A 12,436-nucleotide genomic window follows, 5' to 3' on the forward strand; every position below is an offset into this window, starting at 1 on the left:
TCATTTTCTCTTCTGGTTTCACTTACTGGGGTTCTTGCAGAGGAACTCACCTGTTTCTTGACTAGGCGACAGTGGCCTAAGAAGGGCTCTGCCAAAGTCCCCATTCCATATACTGGGAGGTTGGTGAAGAGTATTCCCATGTAGTGGGTTGGCGGGTGAAGAACACGCTGAGGCAAGAAGGGGTTGTTTAGTTATCTGGTAATTGTTATGTATTCATATAATGTTATTTGTTTTGATAAAAGTGTTTGCTTTGTGATATCCCTATGGCCAATTATTGTATGCCGGTTCGCCTATAGGCTCTGCCTAAGGCCGTCCCTGGCATGTGGAAGGTCTGCCCAGAGGGGGAACTATACAATAGGTAGGGATTCAGCTACACTACACTGCTTAGACACTAGATAGTTAAGTCAACTGGGAGGAATTTAAAACAGTTTTCTAGAAAATCGATTCCAAGTTGCAGACAGTAGTGTGGAGCAGCTGTCAGAGAGTGACTGCCATTAGGGGAGGTCTGTGGCAGGCCACCCCAGTTCTAGGTTGACGACCCGAATGCACAGGACCGGTGTAGGTTCTGTTCCTTACCAGAGAGAGAGAACAGACTCCATTAGCAGTTACAGCAGTGAAGAAGTGTTTTAATGGTGCAAGTTGTTGTCAGAACAGAATGAGGGCACGTTTGATACTGAATCTGGACGCCAGCACAGTCCTAGGCTCAAAGCCTGTTAGAGGTGCTTAAGGCAAGGCCTTCATATCCCTAGAGGGAGATTCTTAGCTGAGTCGCAGAAGAAGTGGATGATGCTGGGTCTCAGGATAGGACGAGAACTAACATTGGAAAGGCACATAACTAAGGGTACTTCACTAACTAAAGAACTTGTCTTGATCTGTATACTGTAGCCGTGTATGGAAGAATTGCACAGTAAATGTGAGTCTGATAACCCTGATCTACGATCTTCTGTCTTGTTTGAAGTCAGTTCCGGTCCCATGGACAGTGTAACAGTGAGTACAGAAAATCCTCCGCTGCAACACACACTCCTGTTTCAGTCCTTAATAGTAGAGGGGACATTGTGCGAAGAGTATAGAGTTTCAGCACACAGCGCAATAGTAACGGCCTTGGGTGCTCCCCTCTACACCTGACCCTCAAGGTCTCGTCTCTCTGGGCAGTTTGTGGCAAATGTGTCTGTGGCTGCGCCTTTGCTGGTTTGGTGCCAGTCTTGCTGGATCTCTAGCCAATAACATGGGAAAGGGAAGTTGAGCTTTTGTCTTTTAGTTGTTTCCTAAAAAAACATAATTGTCTGAATTTTTTTGAATAAATACTAATGTTATTAACTAGTAAACAACATAACGGTGACGTTATTCCCCCATGATTTAATGTCCCCTTATTCTGCTATGTTATCTCTCCAGATCCCAGAGCTTAAAAAGCGTAAATGTAAAAAATAAACCATCCTGATACTTCACTGCTCATCTCTGCGGCCCCTCCGCTCTGGTCCATCATTTGTCTTGTCCTTACAGCATTTTCTGATCGCCACTGCAAGTGCAGAATTGCCAAGACCGCTCCCTCTAGGTAGTGATTTCCGGCACTGATAAAAGACCCTTCATGGTTTCGTACAATCACCCAAAAGTTCACGGCATCATGGCGTCGTGAAGTGCACCGTGACCTGACAGCATGTGGGATTTCAGCACTCGCAGCGGCAATCTGAAGATACTAACAAGACTGGACGGGTGACAATGAGGAGTGGAGGGGCCGGAAAGATGAGGAGAGAGGTGAGCATTTGGGATTTTTTAAACTTTGGTGGTCCTTCATTTAACAAATAAACGACATCCAGCGGCAGCCATTTTACAGAATTCGCAAGAAAGGTGGATTGTATTCTACATCATAGTTCGGTATTACCATCTGTCCTTCCTTGCATATATGGACCATATTCTTGATACTTGTAAATAACTTTTTCTCTGTATTTATCACATGTTCTATGGTACACAACGTATCCTAATCATCCCATCCACATAGTGAGAAAGATTCAGAGATTCAGATGGTTTTTCCACCAATGGAAGGATTAAGTATACTGCTGGCATCCACGAAGGGCGCCAATACTCTTCTTCTTCATCAGTCTCATAATAAGGCATATTGGCAAGTCATTAAAGGGTTAAGATTGACAAAACCCCAAACAACTTAGGATGGATAAGGCACAAACCCTGAGATTCTGCTTTAAGAGGAATCTTCGTCCAGACCTAGACAGTGTGAAATGTGATGATGAGACACAAAATCAGAAAGAAAGAAATCAGGGAAAGCGTCAAGAAGGTTCAACCTCAAGGGGATAAAATTCTGCTGGAGCTTTAATGACGACCCTTAGTCACCGGCCAGTAGGACGTTATCTGCAGGCTGCAGGAAGACATCGAGCTCCACCTTGGTCAACAGAAATAGATGAAAAAAAAAAGGCAAATTCCTTTCAGAAGTTTCAAACAGATCTCCAAGAAATTCCTTTCTGATCAATAGTGGTTCATTGTAGGACTACAAGCACTGCAGAGATGGGGGATTAGCTCAAATGGTAGAGCGCTCGCTTAGCATGTGAGAGGTAGCTGGATCGATGCCCGCATTCTCCAAGTAATTTCTTTCTTGATTTTTTATTTTTTTTTCATAAAATCAATGGAGTATTAACTTTTTACTCCTGATCACATACTCAACTGTTGTAGACCTCTGCACAGTAAGACTAACGGCCCCGAGTGGTGACTGCTCCAACATTGTGCGTCTATTACACCCATAATATCACAAAAGAAAGCAACAAGCATAAAGAAACAATGGCCGATCCCCAGGAGGACACCAGTCCCAGATGTCACCGGAGGAAAGTATCACATGGCTGCCGGCAGGACCTCACGTGTAGGATAGATGTCTCCTCCTCGGAGCACATTGTGGAGTTGGGTGGTGACACTAATGTCTTCTCCTCAGAATAGAGAACGCTGTGTGTGTAGATAGTGAGCCGGTGACTCCACATCTGGTGTGTTCATCTGTAGTCGTGGCCGAGTGGTTAAGGCGATGGACTAGAAATCCATTGGGGTCTCCCCACGCAGGTTCAAATCCTGCCGACTACGTTAACCTTTTTTTTTGGGAAAAAACTAAAATAATTTAATCTAAAATTTGGAGGCCATTGTATACAGGAGGCTGTAATAGGTTGATTACCCCTGTGCTTCCTACATGACTGTTTGATCTGTTGCAGAAATCATTTTCTGTGAGAATATGAGACGTAATCCACCTCGCTAGTGCCACCTATAGGTGGATATCCTGAAAATCAACTAAAGGGTTGGACAGTAATTTACAAGGCACGGACCTTTAGAGCCCTTAACAGGATAGTTTTCTTCCATCTGGAGGGATCTATCTTGGATACTTTACATAAAGCCTGGTGACCCACCGGATCTTCATAAGGAGAATCCGGAGCTTCCATGGATCCGGACGATCTCTGACTGTAGAAACCTCCCTCTTCGGTGACTACTGTAATGTTCTGATATGACGTCCGCCATCAGGAGACGGGTCTGGAGACTTCCTCGGTTGAGCTGCTCAGATGACAGGTTTTTGACACGGAGTGAGCGTCCATGGGAAAATAATTGAGACCCACCCAATCACGTCTATGGGGGCGTAGAAAAATCAGATCCCACAGAGAACATCCATGTGACATCTGATTTTTACATTTCTATAATTAACCCCGGAAACTGTATTTCATCATGTACATTATTGTATGTAGATGTATAAAAGCAGATCGCTCCATGGGTGAGACTTGTCTGAGATTTCTGGATGAGACTGACGCTTGTCTGAACTCGGCCTGAAGAAGAGCTTACACTCACAGAATTCTGTCCGGTCAATCTGATCTTACAGATGATGGAAATGTGTTAGGATAGAAAAATAATAATCAATAATAGAACAAATTATATCATCGATATCAGTCAGAGGCTGCACAGATGAAGAATAGCTGCATAGGTACATCCCGGACCGCTGCTGCTCCTCCATTCTGCACACTGTGTCTCCAGTCACAAGACGTTATGTCCATGGGCGTAATGACGGTGGTCGCAGAGATTTTGGCTGTGACAAGAACCATGCGGATGAGGGGTCCCGCAGACGCCAGCACAAACTTCACCTGAATGTGTATTTGTAATCTACCTTGGTGTTGGTAAGATTGTTTCTTTTTCTGTGATGTTTTTTGAATTTTTTGTCCTTGTTCTGTGAGCTGTTTTAAATGTGTGAACAGTGACGACTAGTGATGGGCAAGCACTAAAATGCTTGGGTGCTCGTTGCTCGGGTCGAGCACATTGGAATACTCGGGTGCTCGACGCGAGCAACGAGCCCAATGTTAGTCTATGGGAAACCTTAGCATTTTTCTGGCAGCTCCCCCCCTGCGGTCTGCAGAGGGCCTAAAAATTGCCCAAATCGATAGGAACAGTGCTCAAATGACATGGGAACAGCATGGGGAAGACCCCTGGAAGCATTTCTGACTCCCAGGTCACTGCTGTTAACAACGTTGTCAGAGGTATTACGCCACTTTTACGGACTCACAATAAAACATACTAAAACGAAACCAAAGTGGATTTTCCTGGGAAAAATGTTAAGGAACATCCTTTCCAGGGTAATGACTTGTATATGAAGCAAGATAAATAACCAAAAACAAAAATGCTCCTCCACACCTTGGGCTATGTTCATACGTAGCGTTTTTGGTGCGTTTTTGCACTTTTGATTTGCTTTCAACCAAGACAAATGCATTCACCGGGAAATGTCATTATAACAATTTACAACCTTATCTGGCCATGTGGTGTGTGAGATATCATCAGACACATCCTGTTTCATTTATGAAGGAGGGACTCTCAAAGTCACAAAGCCTATTTTTATAGGGCCATCAGGCGGCCTTTATTATTCTTAAAGGGCCAGCAGCTGGCCCTCGCTATTCTTAGAGAGCCATCAGCCGGCTATGTTTTATTGTTTCCATTGCTAAAGAGTGGGTCTCCAATACTATTATTGCGTATGCAGTGCCCAAAATTTGGACGCACCCTAATACCACTTTGAAAATTTGGATGCACCCCAATACCCCTTTGAAGAGACTGTTTTCAGGAGGCCCTCCTCTAAATGTTCCCATTATTAGGAAGTGGATCTCCCATTGTGTTTGCCTATGCAGTGAATGCAAGGGTTGCCAAAAATTTGGAGGCACTCCAATGCCCCTTGGAAGAGACGTGGAGATCAGAGGGCCTCCTGAAAACAATGTTCCCATTATTAGGAAGTGGGTCTCCCATTGTGTTTGCCTATGCAGTAAATGCAAGGGCTGCAAAAAATGGGAGGCACTCTAATGCCCCTTGGAAGAGACGTGGAGGAGGGACTCATAAAAAAATGTTCCCATTAGAAAGGAGCGGGCCTCCTATACTTGTAATGCCCATGCACTAAGTGTATAGGCTGATAAACATTTACCCCTGGGGGGTATACATGAACATACTGTATACAATTTTTTTTTTAAAGGGCATCATAAACACCGTTTAAAAAAATGATGTGGGTGTCACACGGTCACCCTGGTGATATGATGGTGGAGGATGAGGATGAGGAGAAGGAGGAGGACAACAGCAAATAGCCAAAATCGGAAGCGTATACCCATGTGTGGGTGTGAAGAGGTGCATGGGAATACACCTCCCAAAAAAAGACACTGGATTTGAGTTTATGTTACGCTGCTATCATTCAGTGGTGTTGAGAAGTCTGGCCCAATCCAGCCCTTGTTAATTTTTATAAGAGTCAGCCTGTCAGCATTTTCAGTTGACAGGCGGATGCTCTTATCAGTTATAAATCCACCAGCGGCACTAAAAACCCGCTCTGATAAAACGCTGGCGGCAGGGCAGGCCAGGACCTCCAAGGCATAGAGAGCAAGTTCATTCCACGTATCCAACTTGGATACCCAATAATTATAAGACACAGAGGATTCACGGAGGATGTTGGCAAGGTACTCCCTCAGCATCTTTCCAAACTTTCCACTCCTTGTGAGAGTACCCCGCGCCTCAGTGCTTGTGCGATGGGACGGATTGAGAAAATTCTCCCAGAACTTTGTCAGTGTTCCCCTGCCTCTGCTGGATTGAAGCTGTGTCTCTCTCGCCTGTACTCCTTGGTTGTCCAATGAACTATGACCTCTGCCGCCAGCGTTTTCAGATGGGAATTTTTTTAATAGTTTCGCAACAAGGGCCTTCTGGTACAGCCCCATTTTTGTATACCTGTCCGCCTCAGGAATAAGAGATAAGTTCTCCTTGTAGCGTGGGTCTAAAAGTGTCACCAACCAGTAATGACTGTCACACAAAATTTTGAGAATGCGAGGGTCATGGTAAAGGCAGCACAACATAAACTCAGCCATGCCTGCCAGACTGCTAACAGGAAAGACTTCCGTGTCCTCACCAAGAGGATGACTGATCATGCTCTCCTCCTCCTCCTCTCTGTTCTCTGGCCATCCACGCTGAACAGACGGTATGACAGCTGTGCAGGTAGTACCATCTATAGCGCATGAAACTAGCTCCTGTTCTTCCTCCTCCTCTTCCTCATTGTCATCCAATCCACGTTGGGATGAGATGAGGTTGGGCTGTGTGTAATCACCCTGTATGGTTCCTTGCTCCATCTCATCGTGCTCCGCCTGCAATGCATCCCCTTTGATTGTGAGCAGAGAGCATTTCAGAAGACAGAGAAGGGGGTTGGTGACTCTAATTATGGCGTCATCGCACCTCACCATCTTAGTGGAGTCCTCAAAGTTTGGAGGATGGTACATATGCCTGACATCCATGTCCACTCCTGAGGTCTCATGTGTGGAGTCTGAACTGATGGCCTTGTTGATGCTGGTACTCAACAACTGCCCTCTTCTGCTCACAAATCCATCCCAACATCTGCAGTGTAGAGTTCCAAAGCGTGGGGACATCACACACCAGTCTGTGAGACGGAAGCTGCAAACGCTGCTGAGACACAGTAAGGGCGGCGGAAGCTGTGGGTGACTTTCTAAAATGGGCACACAGGTGGCGTACTTTAACAAGCAGATCTGGCAGCTCCGGTAGGATCTGAAAAAGCGCTGAACCACGAGGTTAAACATATGGGCCAGGCATGGTACGTGTGCGAGCTCGCCTCGCCTCAGAGCCACCACCAGGTTCCGGCCATTGTCACACACGACCATGCCTGGCTGCAGGTTCAGCGGTGTGAGCCACAGATCTGCCTGCTCTTTCAGAGCTGTCCACAACTCTTCAGCATTGTACGGTTTGTCACCTAAACATATCAGCTATAGAACAGTCTGTTGCCACTTGGCCGAGGCAGTGCTGCAGTTCTTCCAGCTTGTGACTGATGTGGTCATTTCGGAGATGGTGGCTGAAGAGGAAGAGGAGGCTGAGGAGGATGAGGTGCAGGAGCTATTGACTGTGGGGGCAACCCTGATTGACCTAGGGCCCACAATCCTTGGCGTTGGGAGAACGTGTTCCGTCCCAAGGTCCGACTGGGTCCCGGCTTCCACTATGTTAACCCTGTGTGCCGTCAGTGAGATGTACCGTCCCTGCCCACAAGCACTTGTCCACGTGTCCGTGGTTAGGTGGACTTTCCCAGTAACTGCGTTGTTGAGGGCACGGCTAATGTTTTGGGACACATGCTTGTGTAATGCGGGGACGGCACACCGTGAACAATAGTGGCGGCTGGGGACCGAGTACCGAGGGATGGCCGCCGCCATCAGGTTGCAGATGGCTTCCGTCTGCACGAGCCTAAAAGGCATCATTTCGAGCGCAAGCCGTCGTGAAATGTGGGAATTTAGTAGTGTGGCCTGTGGGGCGTTGGCTGCGTATTTGTGCTTGCGTTCCAAGGACTGGGGTATGGACAACTGAACACTGCGCTGGGACAAGGACGTGAACGTGCTACCTGATGCTGCTACTTGAGAGTGTGCAACAACAGGTGCAGGGCAGGAGACATCTTCACATTCACCATGGACAGGGGATTGGCTTGCATGCACAACAGAGAAAGAAGCAATGGTGCCACCCGCAGACACTGTTCCTGGACCCTGGGGTTCGGCCCACAAAGTCGGGTTCTTTGCTGCCATGTGCCTGATCATGCTGGTGGTGGTCAGGCTGGTCGTTTTACCACCCCTGCTGATTCTGGCCTGGCAGGTGGTGCAAATGGCCTTTTTGGGGTTATCGGCAGAGTCTTTAAAAAACAACCAGATTTGGGAAGACCTAACAGTTGTACTGGCAACTTCCTTCATGTTGGTGTTACGGGGAACAGTTGCCTACCTTCTGTCTGTGGCCACCACACTGCTTCTTCCTGCCTGTTGGGGTGCTCTGCCTCCCTCCCCCTGTGTGCTGCTGTCCTCGCTCTGCATGTCCTCCTGCCAGGTTGGGTTAGTTACTATATCATTCACCACCTCTTCTTCCACTTCCGCACCCTGGTCCTCCTCCTGACTTTCTAGTAATTGTGTCTCATCATCGTCCTCCTCTTGTGACACTTTCCCACCGTCGCCTTCGTGTGACCGTGGCTGCTCAAATATTTGGGCATCGCTACATGCCATCTCCTCTTGCCCCGCTTCAAGAGGACCGGGCGAGAGGCCTGAATCTATAAATGGAAAAATTGAACAGCTCTTCAGAGTGTCCAAGTGTGGGATCAGTTGTCTCCGGGCACTCGGAATGGTGGGAGGAAGGAGGATCAGGGTGAGGAATATGCGGTTCAGACTCACGGCTACTGAGACTTGACCGAGTGGAAGACAGGGTGGTGGTGGCTTAGTGACTGGAAGCATTATCCGCTATCCAACCAACAACCTTTTGACACTGCTCTGGGTTCAATAGTGGTGTGCTGCGGTCCCCTAGGAATTGGGACAGGAAGGTTGGGCGAGAAGATGTGGGTGTTTGTTGTGGCAAAATTTCAGCTTGCCCACGGCCTCGGCCTCGAGCTCTGCATGAACCATCTCCATCACCATTACGTCCAGTTCCCCATCCCTTGCCACGTGCCTTGCCCATTTTAAATGGAGGACAATATCTTCCACGCTCACTACAAATGGCTGAATTTGGAGCGAAGTTATATGTAATCCGTGTGATGGATAAACCACAGTTTTGAATACCCGGCCTGTAGGTAACTATTATGAACAGCAAACCGGTGCCAAAACTTTGCTGACACACTGAAAAAAATTTGAATGGAGGCCAAAAATGGCAGTATTTTCAGTGCAATTATATGTGATTCCATGTGACGGACAAACCACAGTTTTGAATAGCTGGATTTTTAGCGCTGTAATATGGAAAGGACCTGGTTGTATTCTGCAGTGCCAACAATGCCATAGAAAAACAGTGTTCTCTGGATTGCTTTTTAAGTAAATAATGAGGATTAAGATCCAAAAAAAATTATTCCTGGCCCCTGATACACAACCAAATCTCTCCCTGACGCAGCAGCAGCTCTCCCTACACTGTCTGATTCCGGAGTGACTGTGACAAACATGGCGGCGCCAGGTCTGATATAGACCTGATGACGCTGTGCGGCCAGCCAATCACTGTAATGCCACAACCAACATGGCTACGGCATTACAGTGAGCGCAGTGAGCGCCAAACATGCAGGGAGGGGACCGGAGCATCCGCCCGAGCATCTCACAAGTACATCTAGAGTACTGAGATGCTCGGGCGAGTAACGGGTACTTGCGAGTATGCTCGCTCATCACTAGTGACGACCAAATAAGAAGCACAATACATTTAAATGAGAATAGGGCAGAGAGAGATGAGCAGAAACAGCCATTATATATACACTAATGGATAGAAAGGCTGGTGGAACAAGCGCACAGCATATCTCTGCCCTATTCTCATTTACATTCAGCAACAGAGTTTCTCTGCTTTCCATCTTGATGAAGATTCATTGTGCTTTTTCTCTGCTCCATTCCCACTATATACATTATACCAATTTCACAATGTCAATTTGTATATAAAGTTATCCAACTTTCACCACTGTTTCAGAATTGGTCAGATTGACCAATTAAGACGAATGTTAAGGTCGACATTCAAAAAGAAGGGAAGAGTGTGACATGCAGAAGTAATGCTGTTGCCTTAAAAGCATTCAGCAACTATTAAAAGTAACACAAGCACAGGAAACAGGAAGTGTTATACTCCAGAAGCATCCAGCAACTAGAGGGGTTAACACAGTCACAGGAGAAGGGGAATGTTTTAGCAGAGCCCCAGGGGGATTGTGGGGAAGTTGTTTACTGTCTGGCTAGAGCCGAAGAGAAAGGAGGTGTGTGTGTGTTCCGTATCTCACAGAAGCACCCCATACAAGTGAAAAGGATTCAAGTCAGGAGTGAAGCTAAGCACAGGTCAGGTAGAGTTCCTGAACTAGCAGTGCAGAGTATGTTCAGGCATAAAGATAAGGACTGGAAGAAATTGTGTCACAGGGATCATCTCCCTCAGCAAACCCTACCCCTCTCCATCTCACTGTGATGTAAAGAATGCTGTGCTCATTAATGTGCCTTTGCATTATAGCTGTGCTGTCCTGTACTACTGGGAAGACTGTGAACTGCTGTGCTGCTAAGGAAACTGTACTGTTTGTCACTTGAGCCTGTTGCTCATAAGACTTAACTTGCACTGGCTGTGCAGCTTCTTATTAAATGCTACTGTTCTACCATTTATGAGGACTCTTGTCAAGTGTGTCTGGTCAACAAGTGAAACAGCCTATGTGTCTGTGCCTGAGGGTCAATACTCCTGTGCCTGAGAGAAGTTGCAGCACATGGTCTATGGTCTGATTAATGAGGTAATAGGGATGAGCAGACCCATGGATGTTCAAGTTCGTTAAGTTCAGACAAACTGTCATCCAAAGTTCGGTTCGGGCATCAGAGCTTCACCCTAAACTTGAACCCAATAGAAGTCAATGGGGACCCAAACTTCAGTGCTGTAAAATGGTCGTTGTAAGGGCTAGGGGGCTGCAAAAAGAAGAAAAGGGTAAAAGCAGGACAATTGCCCTGCAAAACAAACGTGGATAGGGAAATTACTTAAAATAACAGAATAAAAAAAAATAAAAACAGCAACCTTGAACCAGAAGTCAGATGTTCAAGCGGAGGAGGACGTGGTGGTGTTGGTTGAAGAGGCGGAGGAGGAGGTAGCCAAAACTGCTTCTGGTTTTTATTTTGTTTTTTTTTTAGATTTAGTGAGGTTCCAAATTTTGGGAATGGCAAATAGAACTAACAATCTGCGGTCGAGTATAAAAATGGCTGGGTGCGGCTGGTATATTTCTTTAGTCAGCCAAAGGTACGGGCAAGTCCTGTGGGATCCGCGCCTGGTTCACTATAATGAATGTGAGCTTGCCCACGTTGGCTGCTGACAGACGGATGTCTCCTGCCGTGCTAAACACTGTTTTCGACAATACACTTGCTGCAGGGCAGGGCAGCACCTCCATGGTAAACGGCAAACTCAGGCCGTGTGTCCAGTTTGGAGACCCAGAAGTTAAATGAGGCAGACCCATCACTCAGTACGTGGAGAAGTGTGGACACATACTGTTCCACCATTTTGTTGTAAAGCTGCCTTCTGCTAACATGGACCGTATCAGATGGTGGTGCCACATGTGGTGTGCTGAGTAAAGTTTTCCACATTTCGGCCATGCTAACCTTGCCTTCCGAGGTGGTACAGGTGCCCCAGCTGTATTCGTAACTTCCTCTTCCACCTCTGCTTTGTTCTTACACTGAGCCCCCTTTGTCAGGTGGGAACACCGTCAGTAGTGCACCTACTAGTGTGCACATGTATTCACACATTTTTCAATCCCACTCCAGTGACGGAAATAAGGATGGTACGTTCTCCTTGTAGCGTGAATCCAGCAGGATGGCCACCCAGTAATCAGCACAGTTAACAATCCGGGCAGCTCAGCGATCATTGCGCATTCTCAGCAGCATGTATTTGCTCATGTGTGCCAGGCTGCCCAGAGGCAACGACAAGCTGTCCTCAGTGGGAGGTATATTGTCTGGGTCCTATGTATCCCCGCAGCCATGCTCCAGTGATGCCCCAGAGCTGCTTTGAGAGACTACCTGCTGTGAATATGGTTCCTCCTCCTCATCCTACAAAACTGTGCCCTGTTTGGAAAGTTGTGTACCTGGCAGATGTTAGTACATGAACCCACCCTCCAAGCCATGTGTGGACAACTGGACTGATAATGGTGTGAATGGTCTTTGTTCCTCCTCCTCTTCCTCCTGTGCCACCACCTCATCCATCATCACCTGAAGCATTTTTTCAAGCAGGCATAGAAGTGGGATAATAACGCTGATAACGGTGTCATCAGCTCTAGCCATGTTGGTTGAGTACTCAAAACAGCGCAACACGGCACACATGATCCCTCATGGAGGCCTACTCATTGGTTGTGAAGTAGTGTTGTTCCTCAGAGCGACTCACCCATGGGTCCTGCAGCTGGAACTCCCCTATTGCCTGCAGCTGCTTGCACAGTCTCTCCAGTATAAGTGTAGCGCCCCGAGGG

At 47.0% G+C, this 12,436-nt stretch overlaps 1 non-coding gene across 1 annotated transcript; it reads left to right on the forward strand.

Annotated features, from left to right (window-relative positions):
- Window positions 1-2,993: 2,993 nt before the first annotated feature.
- TRNAS-AGA (transfer RNA serine (anticodon AGA)) lies at window positions 2,994-3,075 on the forward strand. The gene has a single exon. It is a non-coding gene; the product is annotated as a tRNA-Ser (tRNA).
- Window positions 3,076-12,436: the final 9,361 nt, after the last annotated feature.

This window comes from Phyllobates terribilis, unplaced genomic scaffold (assembly GCF_046119375.1).
Source record: "Phyllobates terribilis strain yellow unplaced genomic scaffold, ASM4611937v1 Scaffold_3__8_contigs__length_932513732, whole genome shotgun sequence".
In the NCBI taxonomy this organism is placed as follows: Eukaryota; Metazoa; Chordata; class Amphibia; order Anura; family Dendrobatidae; genus Phyllobates; species Phyllobates terribilis.